At 42.7% G+C, this 19,192-nt stretch overlaps 1 pseudogene; it reads right to left on the reverse strand.

The window, feature by feature from the left end:
* Positions 1-211: 211 nt before the first annotated feature.
* The window catches only part of LOC130039300 (protein ABHD13-like), an 82,264-nt pseudogene continuing 63,283 nt past the window's right edge, over positions 212-19,192 (reverse strand).

Genomic DNA, 19,192 nt, shown 5'->3' on the forward strand with positions numbered 1-19,192 from the left:
TTTGTTGTTACTGTGTCTGGCATATCGAGTACTCTCAGTAGCTTGCCAGGCTCTCCGAGAGGGGCAGAGGAATCGAACTCGGGTCGGCCATGTTGGCCGCTTGTAAGGCGAACGCCCTACCACTGTGCTATCGCTCCAGCCCATAGTTAACTTATAGAATTATTTGCTTAACCCTTGTAGAAAATTCAAAATGCATGAGAGACTTCCTTCCTTAATAAGTAGGTTCAACGCAGATGAAATTTTCTGGAGCTTGGGCCTGATGCAGGTTTAGAGCTAATGTTACCCAGAGAACTGTGGGGAAGCAAGGGACAGGCTGGGATAAGTAATCTGGTTTCTTAAACTGTGTAACTGACTGAATGTGAGGGTTGTGAAAATTTGGCATCAGTGAAAGGTTCTTGAACACACAGTGACCACAAATTAATTCAGTCAGGTTCCGAGGTTTTTCTGGCACTGTCCGCATTTCTTGAGAGAAACAGGGTCATGAGCAGAAACAGTTTCAGGAATTCTGATATGGGACATGCCTTCCACATGGCCTGTCAATCACGGATCTGTTGTACTCTTAGCACAATAGAAAAAAATTGGGTTTTAGAATCAGGCAGACCTGAATTCAAATCTTTTTAAAAACATTTTTTTAATGCTGGGGGTGGAGTGATAGCATAGCGGGTAGGGCGTTTGCCTTGCACGCAGCTGACCCAGGTTCAATTCCCAGCATCCCATATGGTCCCCCGAGCACCGCCAGGAGTAATTCCTGAGTGCATGAGCCAGGAGTAACCTCTGTGCATTGCCAAAAAGAAAAAAGCAAAAAATAAATAAAATTTGTTACAAAAATTTTTTTAATGAATCACCTTGAGATAGTTACAGATTTACAAACTTTCATGATTATGTTTCAGTCATACAACGATCGAGTACCCATCCCTCCACCAGTGCCCATTCTCCACCACCAGTGTTCCCAGTATCCCTCCCGCCACCCCCCACCTCTGTGGCAGGCACATTCCCTCTTACTCTCTCTCCCTTTAGGTGTTATGGTTCACAATACGGGTACTAAGTGGCCATCATGTTCAGTCTATAGTCTACTTTTAGCACACATCTCCCATCCCGAGCGGGTCCTCCAAGCATCATTTACTTGGTGGTCCCTTCTCTATCTCAGCTGCCTTTTCCCCAGCATGTGAGGATGGCTTCCAAGCCATAGAGTGATCCTCCTGGCCATTATCTCTACTATCCTTGGGTGTTAGTCTTCCATTCTGTTACTTTATATTCCATAAATGAGTGCAGTCCTTCTATGTCTGTCCCTCTCTCTGACTCATTTCACTTAGTATGATACTCTCCGTGTTGATCCACTTATTTCATGACTTCATCTTTTCTAACAGCTGCATAGTATTCCATTATGTAGACATGCCAGAGTTTCATTAACCAGTCATCTGTTATGGGGCATTTGGATTTTTTCCAGGTTCTGACTATTGTAAATAGTGTGGCAATAAACATACAGTGCAGATATCATTTCTACTGTACTTTTTTGCATCTCTGGGATATATTTCCAGAAGTGGTATTGCTGGGTCAAATGGGAGCTCACTGAATTCAAACCTTAACTCTGCTCTGCGTGACCATGGGCAAGCTGACCTCTGAGCTTAATTTTCCTTGACTATAAAGGTCTTGCCTGTATCACAAGGCTCTTACTTGCCTATTCGTTATCCATTCCCAATGAAGCTAAGCACAGGATCTGTATTTTTGAGGGATATTTATTTATTGAGAAAGACCATGTGATAGCAGTGGAGATTGTGGGGTGTGTTCTCTCTAAGTTGACAGGCATGGGTGACTCACTCATAAATTGCCAGTTAATAAATCACCCCAAATTCTCAAAACTCAGTGCCTAGACCAGAGAGATAGTACAGCAGGTGAGGTGCTTGCCTTACATGCATCAGGTCCTGGGTCCTGTCCCTGGCACTGAGTGGTCCTCTAAGCATTGCCTGGTGTGACCCTGAGCACAGAGTCAGGAGTAACCATTGAGTTTCACTGGCTGTGGCCTTCAAACCCAAACTAAACAAACACCCCTCAGTGGCTTAAAACATGGATCATTAGTCACAATGGTGCAATTGTGGTCGTCTAACAGACTTGCTGGAGGAACTGTTGCCTTTTCATCATGGATAGACCAGATCAGGTGGCCCCCACAGTGGTCTCTGGGTTCCGAGAAAAGGAAACTGAGACGCTACTTGTGATCTGGGTGCAGAAATGCCACAAAAGCACTTTCACTTTGTTCCATGGCTCAAAACCTGTCACCTGGCCAACAAGTGATATCAACAGGGAAACTGGTAAAGGCCGAAACAGCTGAGCTCTGGAGCCAGATGCTAGCGGGGAGCCTGGGAGACCCAGACAGACAGACCTGCCAGAGTTGACCTGAAGTTAGGAGAGTGAGCACGGGGCAGAGAGCTCAGTGACAGAGAGATGAAGGGCAGAGGGATGGCTGAGCCTACCTGCTGCTTAATCGAGGTGCCAGTCCCGTACATAGCAAGACGGAATTGATCCTTATTTCTTTCCTTTGGAAACAGCAGAAGGTAGAGATAAGTTTGCTTGAAGATTGTCATTAGGTGGAAATCTATTAAACCGAAGTTTTACTGTACATGTCTCAGACTTGCAGGGGGAAAATCTCCCACTGGGTTATATGTTACATGATTATAACATTCTGCAGACTCCATATATATAATGTATAATATAAATTATATAAGGATTTTTCAGAATTTTATAATATATGTATATGTGTGTATATATGTATGTACATGTATGTATATATGCATATATGTATAATCCTCTCTGTTTGTAAGAAAATGCTGGATATCAGCCATCACTACAACAAAATTTAATGACAACTTGTACATAGGCATCAGTTTCACTTTTTGTCGAAAACAAAAGTTGACATAAAAATAAATATAGGGACCCTGCGCCAGCTGTTCCATTTGGGGCACCCCAAAAGAAGGTGGGTGGAGCCCCCCCACCCCAAGGGACCCAACTCGGGCAGCTGAAAACCTCCAGAACTCCACCACCACCGTGCTCATAGCTGCTCTCCATACACTTGGGCTGAGTCTCACCCATGAGTGAACCTATTCCTGGACCACACAGCCATGAATTTCATATAGCACCAGACTTGTATTCTAGGGGCTGGAGTGACAGCACAGCTGGTAGGGCATTTGCTTTGCACATGCTCGACCTGGGTTCGATTCCCAGCATCCCATATGGTTCCCCGAACACCGCCAGGAGTAATGTCTGAGTTCATGAGCCAGGAGTAACCACTGTGCATGGCCAGGTGTGACCCAAAAAGCAAAACAAACAAACAAACAAACAAACAAACAAACCCAAACCAAAAACAACCCCCCCACCAAAAAAAAAAAACAAGCCTGGAGCAACAGCCAGTAGGGCATTTGCCCCAGATTCGATTCCTCTGCCCCTCTTGGAGAGCCCGGTAAGCTACCGAGAGTATCTTGCCCGCACAGCAAAGCCTGGAAAGCTACCCGTGATGAAACAGTAACAAGTCTCACAATTTGTTGTGAGACATTACTGGTGCCCGCTCGAGAAAATCGATGAACAACAGGAGGACAGTGCTACAGTGCTACATATTTCAAGAGTAGCAGCACCCCATACTTGAAGGGGTTTAAAGTAGAAGGCACCAATCTTAGAGGGAAATATGTTTTACAGATATATAAGATATATATGTATACATGTATATATATATATATATATATATATATATATATATATATGCCCACAAGGCTCAACTTTTAACAACATGTTAGTAATCTCTTATAGGAGGGTTTAATGGCCCCTGAGTGAAATACAACAATCTTCACACACTTTCCTTCAAGGAAAGTTTTTTGGAGCATTTTCAGCGGTCTATTCATAACAAACAATACAAAATATATTATTTCGTTTCTGCTTTGGGGCAGGGGTTGGGGTTCTGGATGGAAACATCTGAAATATACTGGTGGGAAGATGTAATGGGATTGTTGTTTGAATATTAAATGTAATCAAATATTGTGAACTACTTAAAAATAAAATTAAATAAAAAATAGATATAAACCAAGGCTATTATATATAGGCAAGTGACCAGTGTTACTTACATTAAAAATACTGCATTGCATACTTTAAGGAATAAAATACCATCATAATTCCACTTTAACTTTAAAGGTGAAAAACGCAGTTATACAACTAAAGCTTGCCAACCCCGATTTTCCCTGTATTTAGTAAAGAAATAATACACAGGGTTTTCTCATTTATGTGTTTTCTTCCATATCCAGCCATTAATCTAAGTGTCACATAGATTAAAACATTTCATTCACAAAAAAACTTTTGGATATAATATGCTCTTATACTGCATATTAAACTAAATATAGGAATAGATTAACATCTAGAAAGGTTTAATGAAAATAACGAAATAATCTCAAGAATGATAGTTCTCATTTTGTTGCTTTATGTTCCCCAGATGAACACAATCTTTCTGTGTCTATCCCGCTCTTTCTGACCCAGGAGTGGCTGAGATTAGTACCAGGAATTTTGCTCCATGACTTGGAGGCCAGCCACACGTGCTAGGGGAAAAGGAAGCTCAGATAGAGAAGAGAGCACCAAATAAAGGGTATTGGGAGGATCCTCCCAGGGTGGGAGAAGCATGCTGAAAGTAGACTATAGACCAAACATGATTGCCACTCAATGCCTCTCTTGCAAAAAACAGGACACAAAAGAAGAGGGAGAGAACAAGGGGAAATGCCCTGCCACAGAGGTAGGGTGGGGTGGGGGGGACGGGGGGTGGGAGGGATGCTGGGACCCGTGGTGGTGGAGGATGGGCACTGGTGGAGGGATGGGTACTTGATCTTTGTATAACTGAAACCCAAGCACAAAAATTTGTAAGTCTATAACTGTACCTCATGGTGTTTCACTAATAAAAAAATTTTTTAAATAAGAATGATAGTTCTTCAAATATAAAAAACTATTGGTGATGGGTCTTTGATCATTGTGTGATTGTAACCCAAACACAAAAGCTTATAACTATCTCATAGTGATTCAATAAAATAAAAAAAATTCAATAAAATAAAATAAAATAACTATTGGTATTATAATAAAGGATGTTACCCAAATGAAGCATCAAGCTGAAAAAATACCTGTCAAGAGGGGTAGGCTGTGGGTTGGTGGAATGAGGGATCCAGGGCACACTGGTGGAAGGAATTCACACTGCTGCTGGAACATGTATGCATAAAATTGAGTCATGAATAATTCTGTAAATCATGGTGCCCTAATAAAAAAATTAAATGTCACTCAACAAGTACAGACACGACACACTTCTAAAAAGGAATACTCTAACATTCCACACCAATTAATTCATAGTACAGTAATCAAAAAGGAAAACCTTATATAAATATTACATTGAATGCTGGATTTGTCATTTCTTTTTTTTATATAATGTAGGAGCATTACTATTTATTCAGCCATTGACTAAGCTGATTGAATTGAGCATGAGCTCCGCATTGCTTTTTTAAATGTTTAAATTTTATAAGTTAGTTCACAGTGTTTTATTACATTCAATATTCAAACTCCAATCCCACCACCATTAGACCTTCCCACCACCAAATTTGGGATGTTTCCATCCAAACCCCAATCCCTGTCCAAAAACACAACTGAAATAATATATTTTGTATTTTCTGTTATGAAGAACTGCTGAACATGCTTACAAAAAAGTGTCCATATAGGAAACAGTGTGAAGATTGTTCTATTTTGGTAGGAACCATTAAGACATTCTATAGGATATCACTAACATGTTGTTAAAGTTTGGGTGATGTGAGCTTTGGTATATATATATCTAAAAATATGTTTATATGCATATATATATACTTACCTCTATGATTTGTTGCCTACTATCTGAACCCCATCAAATGTGGTGTGGTAATTATGGAGAATGGGTGGGGAGTGTTTCATGATGTGTCACGCAGCCACGCGAAAGCCAGGAATATATTTACTCATATGTGAGGCTTGGCCTGAGCGTGTAGGGAGCAGCCTTGAGATAGGTCCCTTGGGGCAGGGAGGACTCTCACCCGCACCCCTCTGGGGTACCCCATGTGAAACAACCTGATGCGGAGTCTGGTAGCATGGTTATTGGGGTCTCATGTTATGCTTCCTTTCGGGAGAAGCAGCTGTGTGATCTGGATGGTGGCCGATGACGAGATTATCTGGCGTGCCAGCAGGAGGTGGCTTATGGATGTGACCCCTGGGTCCCTGGAGACTGGGGAAAGCAGACAGAGGATCTCTGCTCCTGGTTTCATTGAGCCCAGAGTGCAAGATCACAAAGTTCCACATGACTTCACTCATGTGTGAGGCTCGTCCGAGCATGTGGAGAGTGGCCTTTAGCAATGCAGTGGTTGGGTTCTGGAGGTTTTCGGCTGCTGGGGTTCTGCTTGACGTGGGGAGGGAAACTCAACCCGCCCCACTCCAAGGTGCCCCGATGAAGATAGCCATTCTGTGGAGCTCTCTTTTGGGAGTTTTAGTTTATAGTCCCTGGGTCTTGACCATTGATGAGATTACATGGTGCTGGGGGCAATTTGTGGGTGTGACTGCCAAGCTACTGGAAAACTGGGAACATTGGGGGAGGAGTCCCAGCCCTGATCCAAGCGGGCCTGGAGCTCTCTGTCACGGGTTGCCACCTACCTCTGCGCTACAGGCCCTAACTGCGTCTTTTGATCTCTTTTGAGATTTATGGGTCTTTGAAATAAGGCCAATAAATGAGCTTATATAGCTGAGCCGGAGGTGGTTTGTGGGTGTATCTCCCACATACCTAACTTTTGGCTTTTTGATGTCCTGGTAAACTTGGCCCCAAGTTGTTGGGATCTGGCCAAAGGCACAGCAGCAATTTTGGGATATCAGGAAGTCTGAAGGCACCATCAGGCTGCTGATGCACTCGCCTCACAGGTACAGGTTGACTTGCTGGTGGCACTATACCCCCTGGATTTGCTATTTCTTCAAGAGAATGACTTGCTATGAATTCTTTGAGGAAATAATTAGGGGCAGTATAGTAGCCCCAGCACTGCCATGGATCACTGTGATCTCCATGTGGAAAAGTGGCTCATTTTTCAGTTGGAGATGGGAAGAGATCGTGAGTTGCTTCACTATTCCTGCTGAGATTAATTGGTTCATGAGTCCAAAGATGAAAAGAGAAGGCATTTTGTACCAAGAGACTTTCCTGTAGTTGTAGCGCTGAAAGGGAAAGTGATACATTGGAAAGAAGGGAAATAGTGTTGGCCATGTGTGGTATGCTGAGAAATGTGTTCTCCACCATGATGGTTGAAATCCTGTGTGAATTTTTCAGAGGCCAAATGTATAGTCTCTGCTCCACCCAAGGAATGACCAAAAAGAATGATCTTTGTTTCTCCAGGGTCAGGCCTAGTCATCACAGAGTCTAACACAGCTTTGGGATCTAAGTAGAATCCTTCTCCTCTGGATTCCCCTTCACTTCTTCCATATAACCAACAAGCAAAAGGTTAATTTGTTTTAAATTGACTCACTGTGAGATACGGTTACAAGCTTTCATGTTTGAGTTTCAATCATACAATGATCAAACACCCATCCCCCCACCAGTGTACATTTTCCACTGCCAATGTCCCCGGTATACGCCCCCCCCCCCTTTTCAGCCCTCCCCCTGCCTCCATGGCAGACAATTTAGCCCATACTCTCTCTCAACTTTTGGGTGTTATGGTCTGCAATACAGATACTGAGAGGTTATCATGTTTGGTCTACAAAAGGTTAATTTTGAGGTTCACGACATAAGCAAGGCATTTGGCAAACTGCAGCCTATGTTGTCTGCATTCCCATGAAAATGATCATTGAGGAATTGGACCAGTGTTTCCAGTGTATCTTATTAGAATAAGGTTCAGGCTCACACTAACTTTGGTTCTGATAAAAAATATTCTTATGGGGAGCACCTGTGGGAACAGAATGGTAAATCTCAAAGAACATGGCCATTCTGGGAAATACAGCAGCATGTCCGGCAATTTATACAGAATCTCTATGATTGATATGGATACTAAAGAGAGTAAGATGATGGCTCTGTACAAGTCAAGAGTCATCATCAACGGCAAAAGACAGATACAGCAGTTTCCCCCAAGACCGCAAGGCCAAGTCTATTAGCCATCCTGTCACAAACTTCCATAACATCCTGACTTTAATTGTAGATTTCTGTAAGCATCTCTAACCTGCTCACAGGCTACGCAGTTGGCTGTGGACACAGGGGCCTCTCAGCAGCCTCCCTCTCAAACTTCAGTTGCATTGCTTAGCAGTGGCTCCTAAACACTCACTGGTTGCTGCCTTTGCTACCTGCTTCCACTTCCAGCCCCACATGATGTCTCAGGCCAATGGATCCGCTGCTCCCACATTCTGCATTCTCTGCCTTTGTTTTTCAAGCTGATAGTTGCCCCATATCAGTTGTGGTGTGTTTGGGCACACATGGTTGAAATGCACCCCACATCACACAGTTGTGTCAGAGGGGACAGCTCTTGGCCTATGAGGTAGTGATAGGGATCCTTCTCTCCCTCCCTCCTTTCATCCCTCCCTCCCTCCATTCCTCCCTCCCTTTCCTTCCTTCTTTTCCTTCTTCAAATACTTTGTACTTACAAGCCCAGTTTCAGTCAGAAGGCAGTTCCAGAAGCTCTGGGAAGGGGTGAAAATAAATGATTTTCCTCTGTGCCTTGGACCTGGAAAGGAGGTGCTTTGATGTTAGCTGACTTCTATGTTAGTCTTTCCATTTCTACACACACACACACACACACACACACACACACACACACACAGTATCAACACTCCTGTCTCCTGCCCCTGTTTCTCAGCCTTTAACTCTCTGGGGCCTTAAGAACTCAACAGCTACATCCTAGGGATTTTGTCTGCCGGAAAGTTGAAGAGAAAGAGGGATCTCTCCTCTCTCGTCCGCCAGAACGGTTCGCTGGTAGAGCTTGGACTGCTGCCCCAGGCCTTCCCCATAGAATTGTATGGCTTGCGACAGGATTCTGTGCCAGCCTGGCATCATGGTCTGCTGTGCTAACCCATCCTTGTACACGTGTTTTGCTGTGAAGAGTTATCCTAGAGCATGATGTTTTTGGTTTGTTTTTTTATTTGGGGACCACACTCAGTGGTGCTCAGAGTTTACTCCTGGCTCTACACTCAGGGACCACTGTTGGTAGGACTCAGAGGACCATATAGAGTGCTGGGGATCGAAGCTGGGTCAGTTGCATGCCACCCAGTGCCCCACCTGCTGGACTATTGCTTCCACCCCAGCATGATGTGTTTTGAGTCCAAGTCAGCAAAACTTCCATTTGGTTTGAAGCTGGAGTCATCAAGACTCCCAGATCCTGGAATCTCTCTTTATAAATCATCCATTACAAATGGATTATGGGTAAGGATGCTTAAGTTCAAAATGAACAGCTGGAAAGTAGATAAAGGACTAAATGTGATAGCCTCTCAGTATTTGTATCGCAAACCATAATGCCCAAAAGTAGAGAGAGTATGGGGAATGTTGTCTGTCATGGAGGCAGGCAGAAGGTGGAAAAGGGGGTTTATACCGGGGATATTTGCGGTAGGGAATTTGCACTGGTGCAGGGATGGGTGTTTGATCATGGTGTGATTGTAACCCAAATATGAAAGCTTGTAACTATCTCATGGTGATTTAATAAAAAAATTTAAAAAATGAACAGCTGAGTGAAAAGAGACATTATCTCTCTTCATAGAACAGATTTCAAGATACATGTTCTTTGAAAAACGTACAGTTAGTACACAGTCTCAGGAAAATTGCTTATTTTTTTTTCAGTCTCACCTCCATTTCACTTAGAGTACAGGATTCATATGACAGCCCCTTACCAAAAGCAAGCTCCTTAAAAATATGTACATATATTTCATACTCAAAAAGCTTCCAGAGGAGTTGAGGGGAACTTGTTACTGTGTAGCAAAGCACATCGAAATCTACCTACTTGCTTTGCTGGTAAATCATCTCCAACTAATAGTAGGAGAGAGATGGAGGTAGGTCTTTCATTTCAGCCTTGTCCCAATGATAAAGGTTGGAGAGGCCATATGCTGAGAGATAGCAAGTTCCTGAGTGGTGAAGATGAGATATAGTTGTCAAAAGCCCCTACTTACATCTTTTTATTTTTAGTGTTGGCTTGTGAGCCATACCCCGAGGTGCTCGGAGGCTACTCCTGGCATGTCACTAGGGTGGTGTTCCTGGTGGTGATCACAGAACCCCATGCGGTATGAGGGATTAAGCCTGGGGTTTCTTCTATTGCAAACTACAACACCCTAAAGAAAGAGTGAGCAAAAGGGAATGCCCTGCCACAGAGGTGGGGTGGGGTGGGGGGTGGGGGGTGGGGTGGGAGGGATACTAGGACCATTGGTGGTGGAGAATGGGCACTGGTGGAGGGATGGGTACTTGATCATTGTATAACTAAAACCCAAGCATGAAAGTTTGTAAGTCTACAACCGTACCTCATGGTGTTTCACTAATAAAATAATAATAATAATAATAATAATAATAATAATAAATAAACCTGAAGTTTCTGCATGCAGACCATGTGGTCCAATTCTTTGAACCATCCCCCCTAGCTCCATTCCATATGTTGAGGGCATATTCCCCGGACAAGTGTGAACAAGGATTCTGCGTCACTTCTACAGAATCTGTGGACACTCGTTCTGCTTTAGCTGTCATGTGTCTGAAAGTATCTCAAAGGATTTATTTTTCTCTCCTCTCTCAGAGGCACAACCCCAGACTCATTTTGAGAAAGTGAATCAAGAATAGTCACATGCAATTATTCGCTGGGGCCCAGCAGTGCATCTGAGTGTGTCTTTGTATTGATGACTACATAGGTGAAGTTCCATCCATCATTTTAAACATGCTCGCTCCCAGATCTGCTCACTACTAGAGTGAATTCATTTCCAGGCAGGTGGAAAACGTAAGGTGAAATACTGGGAGAAGTTGTAAGGGAGGTGGAAATTCCAGAGCCATGGCATGAGGGGGCAGGAGAACAAGGCTGCAACTGGTCCACACATTAAAAAAATTTTTTTATTAGTGAGTCACTGTGAGGTACAGTTACAGACTTACAAACTTTTGTGCTTACGTTTCAGTCACACAATGATTGAGTACCCATCCCTCCACCAGTGCCCATTCTCTACCACCAATGATCCCAGTATCCTTCCCACCACCCCCACCCCATCCCCCCAACCCCCCACCTCTGTGGCAGGGCATTCCCTTTTACTCTCTCCTTTTGGATATCGTGATTTGCAATACATGTATTAAGTGTCCATCATGCTCAGCCTATAGTCTACTTTTAGTACACGTCTCCCATCCCAAGTGGGCCCTCCAAGCATCCTTTACTTAGTGGTCCCTTATCTTATCTGAGCTGCCTTTCCCCCCAGTATGTGAGGATTGCTTCCAAGCTATGGAGCAATCCTTCTGGTCCTTATGTCTACTATCTTTGGGTGTTTGTCTCCCATTCTGTTACTTTATATTCCACAAATAAGTGGTCCGCGCATTTTTAAAATTAGGTAAAGTTGCTGTAAATTGTCCTTAGAGCATACAGCACGTGATGAAATATATGTTCAAGAAAATCTAAGTCTTAGTACCAATGAGAGTCTGAGATGTGTGCTCTGTTACTTGCCATCCCGACTTTGCTATAGAGTCCCTAGCCCGGGTTCAGACACCAAGAAAACAGAGCTTCCATCTCCTCTGAGATCCAGGTTGGGCTTGTTCCTTTCCTTGCTTGCCGTTCTGCACTGCTTCCAAAGCATTATTCCAGGGAGTCTGGCGGAGAATAACTGACTCCTTCCCCATCCAGGTTGAGTGTACTGGACCCTGACACCTCACCTCTGCTGGCTCATCAACTGGTAGTTCAGTATATGGAGAGGCCAGTTGAAAAGGTCAGGAGCTGCCACCCCCAGGGCCTCCCTGGGACCAAGGGAATCATTCCCATACAGCTGAGTCCTCATGTTCCTCTCCAGTGAAACAGTGCTCCTCATAGAAGCAGTGCTGGTTTGCTGTGCTGTCACTAGGAATTGACCAAGTCCAGGTGCAGGGTCCTTGGCTATCAGAGCATTCAGAAAATCATGCAGTTCCAAAGAGCAGAAAGGAGGTGGCTGCCACAATACCCGGGGGTGGGGGGCAAGAAGTAACAGCAACAGGAAGCAAGAATTAGTAACCTTTCACGGGCCAGAAAATGGCAGGAGAGAGGTGCCTTGCAGAGAGCACCAGGAGGCCCTACATGGCAGGTGGAAATAGAGTCAGACCTTTCCTCTACCTCGCTCCAGCTCTCCCCCTCCTCACAGCTGGTTCAGGGCCAGATGTGCAGTAGAAAGCAGCAGAGCAACCACCTCCACCCCATCAGCACCTCCCCTTCCCACTGGGGACTTTTGACTTAACTCAGGTCTGAGCTGGGGGGAGTGCAGATTTGCCTGTAAACTCCGTTTTGCTATAGTGATTGCTGAAAAGCCTGAGAACTTCCAAGAGATTTTTATCCAGTTGCAGAGGGACAATCACTCACACTAAGTTAACGGCAAATGGACTTCCGGGAAGTGGTACTTGGTGAGTACCCTGGCAGCACTCTATTCAGCCACATGGGCAGGATTTAAATCGCTATTGTTTCCTTAAAAGGACTTCCAGATTTCGACTTGCTTCTGAAAAGTCTGATTTTTTTTTTTTTTTTTGCTTTTTGGATCACACCTGGTGACGCACAGGGGTTACTCCTGGCTCTGCACTCAGGAATCAGCCCTGGCAGTGCTCAGGGGACCATATGGGATGCTGGGAATCGAACCTGGGTTGGCTGCGTGCAAGGCAAACGCCCTACCTGCTGTGCTATTGCTCCAGCCCCAAGTCTGATTATTTTTTTTTAAAAAAGATATATTTTTAGCTTTTGGACCACAATTGGCATGCTCAGGGCTTACTCCTGGCTCTGTGCTCAGGAATCACTCTTGGAGGTACTCAGAGACCATATGTGGTGTTGAGGATTAAATCTAGGTTGGATGCATGCAAGGCCAATGTCTTGCCCACTGTAATATCTCTCTACCCCTTATTTTTTTATTAGAGTTTAGGTAACATGGTTATAATGTTATTAACATTACTATTTACAATGATGTTTACATTTATGTATACAGTTACTACAACTCTCTATCACCAAAATGCCCAAGATCCTGTACCACTGTCACTGTTGTTGCCTCTAGCTCACCTTTTCTCTCACCCACCCCAACTGCTCCAATCAATGCTTGGTAACAAGAGTTCACTGCAGTCTACTTCCTTATTTTTTCTCTCTCTAAACCACAGATGAGTGAGATCATCCTATATTTGTCATTCTTTTGATTCATTTTGCTTAACATGATATGTTCTAGTTCCTTCCACACTGCAGCAAAATGTATGATTCAATATTTCTTTATATCTTTACACTATTCCATTGTTTTATACCACAACTTATTTATCCAATCATCAGTCATTGGACATTCCATTCTTTCATACCCTGCCCATTGCACTAAGCATTGTAATGGACACAGGTATCACTACATCTTTTTGAAGGAATGTTTTTGTGTTTGAGGATAGAAAACCAAGAAGTGGAATCACCAGGTCATATAGAAGTTCTAGTCTTACTGTTAGTCTTAGTGTCTTACTGAGGCATCTCTATACGTTTTCATAAAGGATGAACAAGATGGCATTCCCATCAGGAGTGAATGAGGGTTACTTTGTCACTACATTCTTGCCAACATTGATGATATGATTTCTAGTGTTTTTGATATATGCCTTTCTTGCTGGTGTGAGATGATATCTCATTGTCGTTTAAATTTATATTTCTCTGATAATATGTGATGAGGGGCACTTTTTCATATATCTACTGCTTATCTGTATGTCTTCTTTGGGAAAGTGTCTGTTCATCTCTTTCCCCAATATTTCATAGGTTTATTGTTTTGTTGTTGTACTTTGTGAGTGTTTTATATATCTTGGTTATTATGCCCGTATTTAGTGTATGATATGCAAATATTTTCCCCCATGTGGTAGGGTGTCCTTTGATTTTATTCTGAGTATTTAAAAAATAAATATTAAAATATTTTTAGTCCGAGATTTTTTTTGTCATTCAGAAACATTTAATGTGATGTAGTCTTATTTGTTTATTTTTGTTATCTTCCCAGTGGAACCAAATTATTGCAGACATCACTGAAATCCATATTATGAAGACTTCTTTTCTTCATGAATTTTATGGATACTGGTCTAATCTCCAAGTCTATTAATCCACTTTGAATTTACTTTTGTGACTGGTTTGAGATAAGAATCTAGTTTCATATTTTTATATGACTCTCCTAACTCTAATCATTTCAAATGCTTTGCCTTTGTAAACTCCAAACTCGAAGCATTTTCTTCAGGAGTAAGCACTGAGCACCTTTGAGTATGGTTCAAAATTCAAAAATAAAGAATTAAAATAATTGTAGTACATAGTAGAGATGGTAAAGGGACTAAGGGTATTTATTTTGTATACAGTGTAACACAATTTGATCCCCGGCATCACACTACCAGAGGTGATCCTTGAGTACAAAGCCAGGAGTATGTATGCTAGTTCTTCCAGGTGTTGTTCAAAAATCCCAAAAGATTGCTTGGAAATGTCCATTATATTTGATAAACTGTAGAAGAGTATTATTACATCTAGCTGGGATTTGATTATCTGGGTCGTGAATCCAGAAGTGAGAACCTCACAGGAAGATCCCCCATCCTTCCTTGCCTCTGTGAAGTTAAAAGGCTCAGCCAAAAGATGTGTGCCCGGATCCATGCAGTTCACTGGGAAAAGAATCCTTTGGGCCTTTTCTCAACCTATTCCTCCTTTTACAGAAATTGCAATTGTATTAAACGTCATGTATTTTTGTGGTGGTTGTTGTTTTCAAGCGAAACTGTGACAAGTTGTTAGAAACATAAAATTAGAGGTGAGGGCAATATGATAAAGCAGCACACAGTGAGGGGGGAAACAGAAAAGCAGATGTGAAACTGAAGAAGTCAGGCAGCCGGCGGCCATGTGACAATGGGCAAATAATTTTACCGACTCAGGAACCACCAGTGGCGGTCACAGCCAGAGCAAGTGAATGGATCTAAACTCGATATAATGATGCCACTGGGTTGTAATGACTCGGTTAACTTATGTCTGGATACTTGTTTGAGAAGGAAGGGAGATATATAATACATTTTCTTAAGAGTTTTGTTTTTAAATAGAAGTGCTTTTAAAATGAGAGCATTTTGGTGATAAAAGAATCAGCATCAACATGGAGAGAGCTTCAGATAGAGAAGGGAGCACCAAATAAAGGGTGTTGGGAGGATCCTCCCAGGATGGGAGAAGCATGCTGAAAGTAGACTCTAGACCGAACATGATTGCCACTCAATGCCTCTTATGCAAACCACAGCACCCAAAAGGAGAGAGAGAACAAAAGGGAATGCCCTGCCATAGAGGCAGGGTGGGATGGGGAGGATGGGGGGTGGGAGGGATACTGGGATCCATGGTGGTGGAAAATGGGCACTGGTGGAGGGATGGGTACTTGATCGTTGTATACTTGAAACCTAAGCACAAAAATTAGTAAGTCTACAACTGTACCTCATGGTGTTTCATTAATAAAAATTTAAAAAATAACATGGAGAGAGCTTGAGGTGATTCTGTTGTGAGGAATCAGTAACGATGTAAAAGACAATTGCAGGGTGGAATATAAATAACCCAAACCATAAGAACTGACAAAATACAACAAAGATAGCTCTTAGATGGAAAAATACGGTGGTTGCCAGAGGAGGCGGGAGAGTGGATCATTTGACAGTGGGATGGCATTAGAATTTGGTTGTGGGTGTACTGAGATTTGAAGGTGTACTTCTCAAATGGTGTTGTAAACTAATGATACAGCAATAAAGTGAATTTTTATATGAAGAATCAGTTTTGGCTCCTCTATAGTTTTATGTGACAGAAAAATTGCCCTGAAACTTATTTAAGACAAAGAGAAGTTTTTTAGGTAAAATTAAACAGTCCAGGCATAATTTCTTTCAAGAATAGATTGATCCAGGGGCTCTAGGATATTGATAAGGTCTGGTTTACTTTGTCTTTTGAATATATAGGCTATTGAATATATAGGCTTCATTCTTAAGACTCAGGTATAGATAAGATGACAGTCAAGAGCTCATAGACATAGTTATAGACCAAATCAAGCACCTTTCATGTGTATTTGGAGTAAGGAAATAATAAAGGTTAAATGAAGTCAAAGTCAGATAGGATGAGTATCCTGGTGAGAAGAGACTCCAGAGAGATCAAACTCTTTCTCTGCCATGTGAGAACACTGGGAATGTATATACAATATGCAAACAGAAAGAGAGTTCTCACCCTAAATCTGCTCAGTGGGCACTTCACTCAGACTTCTGAAACTTAGGAACTGAGAAAAGAAATGTCTGTTATTTAAGGCTGCCTATCTGTACTTTTTTTGTGGTAGCCAAAGCTAATATATTCATTCTTCCAGCTTACATTCAAGGGCAAAATTGTGTTGTTAACGCTATTTGCCCTAGTTTTACTTTTCAAGATACCAGTTACCCACATTCCAAAAATATCAGGTACAAAACGATACTGAGATAGACAGACAGAAACAGAGAGAGAGAAAGCAAGAGAGAGAACAACCATAGAACCACAGAACTTTGATTACAGTCTACTGTTGCAATAGTTCTATTGCAGTATTATGGTTTTATTCTCTTCCTGTGCCTACCTTATAAAGGATACTTTATCATGGGTATGTATGGACCACAGAAAACATAGTATATGGTCTAAGGTTTGTAACTACCTGCAGTTTAAGGCATCCTCTGTGGGTGTTGGGATGTCTTCCCCATGGATAATGGGGCAACTGCATCGGTTCATTGAGCACAGGTTTGGCTCTAACTGGGTCACTTGCCATTTCCTGATTTAGTCCCTGATGCCTGAAAGTCAGTGATCTCACAGGCTAAGTCCAAGCTTCCACTCATGCTAGGGACCAGATGTGAAATCAGTACTGTGAATGGCAAGAAGCAAGCAAGAGGAAGAATGACACCCCACTAGCAAAATCTGGGTGCAGTAACCAAATAGAAGTGGAAAATCTGTGCCAGTAAAATCTTTAGCAATCATAGAACACAGTTCCTTAGAAAGACCAATCCTTTGAGCTGGTGTTTCTCATATATGGGTCATACAGTGGGCTCCCAGGAGAGTCCAAGTGGTGCAAAGGTGAAAATAGCATCAATGTGTGGAGCATGACATGAGACTAGGGGTGTGTGTAGGGTTGGTTTGATCTCCTCTTCTAAAGACCCATGAAAGCCTCAAACCTCTGGCAGAAAGCTAGAACAAAGACGCACATGAGTGAGTTGTGCTGTGTGGAGAAAACTGTATTCAGGCTCAGCAACTAATGTGGAAAGGCAAATCACCCCAAAACCTGTCTTAGTGGATCTCTAGCCTGGGAAGGTGGCTGTTATCACCTATAAGCTGTCTTCTGAGTCCCACAGGAAAGTGCATGGCCTAATTACTGGCACAGTTTGGAGGCTCACTCTGTAACTTCTTGCCCCAGATTGGTGCTGTTGGGTGCCAGAGGAATTTGGGACCTCCCATGTTCTGCGGTACTTTCCTTGTCTGCCCTTTGACTTTTCCTAACTGCTTACATATTTTAACAACGTTTCCCAGGCAGGGTGTGCATGAAGTTAAGGAGTGAAGTTCAAACTCACTGAGATCATCCTGTTCTGGCATCTTGATCTGACCCTGCATTTTCCTTGGTGATTCTTTTTGATGAAAATTACCGCTGGATAAGCTCACTCTGGACAAGAATTGAATGCTGAAAGTATGTAAAGGTATATACATAATAAGCTTTCTGTACCTGTACTGCAAACCATAATGCCCTAAAGGAAAGAAAGAGTGAGTCAAGAGAGAGGAGAGAGAAGAAAAATGTCTGCCACAGAGGCAGACTGGGGTGGTGGGATGAAGAAGGAGGGAAACCGGGGACACTGGTGGTGGGAAATGTACCCTGGTGAAGGGACAGGTGTTGGAATGTTGTATGAAAAAAATAAACAGAAAATTACTGCTGGGACGGGAGCAATAGTGCAGCAGGTTAGGCAATTGCCATGCATGTGGCAGACCTAGGTTTGGTCTCTGGCACTCCATATGGTCCTCTGAGCCCACCAGGAATGATCTCTGAATGCAAAGCCAGGAGTAAGCCCTGAGCACTTCTGGGTGTGGCCCAAAAACAAAAAAAAAAAAAAGAAAAAGAAAAAATGATCTGCTTGATTTATTAAATTACTGCTTGATCTATTAAATTTCAGAATTGCATCAAGATGACTGGGGCTGTTGTGATAGTAGTGTAGGTACTCCTTACCAAGTGGTCCATAATGTTCCAACAAAACAATGTTTTTATGCCTCCCTGTTGCTTTAAGGATTTTAACAAATCTTCTTACAGAGGAATTTAAAGACTCTAGTAAGTTGGTCTAACTAACAGCAGTTTGCATTAAGTTACTTTACTCCTAATTTACTTCTCTAAGTCCAATATTGTGTTCATCTCATTTTAATTCCAACTCCCTCAAGTGCGCTAGACTTTTCTTTATTAGTGGCGCAAATCCAATCAGGGAAATGAGACTGGATTGGAGAGTTCTATGCTTATGATATGTATTTTAGTTGATTTAGATTCAGAGTTCTATCTTCAGTCATAGAATATAACTGCAAACCTTGATTAAATTGGATATAGGGGGATTTATTCTTCCCTTTTTCACTCCCTGTGAACCTCTTTCTTTACTTCCTCTACTAGGCCTTATTCCTATCCTCCTCCTTCTCCCCTTTCTTCCCTTATCTCTATTTTCTCTTCTTCTTTTCTGCCTTCCAGCCTTTTCTGGTGTGCAAGAGTCAGCACTTGGTGTGGATGCTTGGAGGCAGGGAGTGTGTGAACCAATGATGTTCGTGAGCAGGAACTGAAGCAGAAACCTCACTCACTCTCACCCGGCCCAGGGCCCAGACCTGTCCCCACTGTCTTTGACTTGGAGTGCCAGCTCTTCCCTTAGAGAAGGGCTCCGATATGTTCCTAATCCACAGCCATTTTCTCGTGACTCAGACCAATTAGCCAGAAGAGGACAAACGTTCCTCTGTCTAGAACTGGCTGAATAGCATGAGATACATTTGTTCACAGCTCTTGTATTTAG

Source organism: Sorex fumeus, unplaced genomic scaffold (assembly GCF_029834395.1).
Source record: "Sorex fumeus unplaced genomic scaffold, SorFum_2.1 ptg000086l, whole genome shotgun sequence".
NCBI lineage: Eukaryota > Metazoa > Chordata > Mammalia > Eulipotyphla > Soricidae > Sorex > Sorex fumeus.